The sequence below is a fragment of the Gossypium arboreum genome, chromosome 8 (assembly GCF_025698485.1).
Source record: "Gossypium arboreum isolate Shixiya-1 chromosome 8, ASM2569848v2, whole genome shotgun sequence".
Classification (NCBI taxonomy): domain Eukaryota; kingdom Viridiplantae; phylum Streptophyta; class Magnoliopsida; order Malvales; family Malvaceae; genus Gossypium; species Gossypium arboreum.
The window spans coordinates 94077081-94077962 of record NC_069077.1 but is presented as its reverse complement, the minus strand read 5'-3'; the positions used below and the strand labels follow the sequence as shown (position 1 = coordinate 94077962).

Here is an 882-nt window from a genome sequence, read left to right as displayed (position 1 = left end):
ACCTACTATTCTATAAATAATTTTGAGTTGAAGCTAAACACTATTCAGATGATTCAACAGTTTGTTCAGTTTGATGGTTTGCAAGGTGAAGACCCAAATACTCATTTGGCTAACTTTTTGGAAGTCTGTGATACTTTCAAGATTAATGGCATTTTTGTCGATGTCATTCACCTATGGTTGTTTCCTTTCTCATTGAGAAGTAAATCTAAATAGTGGTTGAACTCCTTACCATGAAGGTCTATTACTACATGAGATCAACTGACCGAAAAATTCTTACTGAAGTATTTTCCATTAGCTAAGATAGCTTAGTTGAGGAATGATATCTCTTCCTTCACGGAGATGGACTTAGAGACCCTATATGATGCATGGGAGAGGTATAAGGATTTACTGAAAAGGTGCCCTCACCATGGGTTACCTTTATAGCTACAGATTCAAAACTTCTACAACGGTTTGAATCCCTCAACTAGACAGTTGATTGATGCAGCAGCCAGTGGTACTCTGAATAATAAAACACCTGAAGTAGCTTATGAATTCATAAAGGAGATGGCACTAAATAATTATCAGTGGCAAGTCATGAGGATGAAGCGTAATAGAGCAGCCGGTGTTTTCAATCTAGATGAGGTCACCATGTTATCAAATCAGGTTGAATAATTAAATAAGAAAATTGATAATTCATGTGTTTCTATGCAATTACATCCGGTGATGCAATGCGATGCAAATGGAGGAGGATGAATAATCTAGAATATTTATCCTATAGTCCTAAAAAAAAGAATGAACAAATCAACTATATAGGTAATAATTCTAGACCTGAAAATAACCCTTACAATAACACTTATAATGCAGGTTGGAAGAACCATCGCAATATCTCTTGGGGTGGTCAAA

At 35.7% G+C, this 882-nt stretch overlaps 1 non-coding gene across 1 annotated transcript; it reads right to left on the bottom strand.

The window, feature by feature from the left end:
* Positions 1 to 307: 307 nt before the first annotated feature.
* LOC128280204 (small nucleolar RNA R71) lies at positions 308 to 413 on the bottom strand. The gene has a single exon (XR_008270385.1). It is a non-coding gene; the product is annotated as a small nucleolar RNA R71 (small nucleolar RNA).
* Positions 414 to 882: the final 469 nt, after the last annotated feature.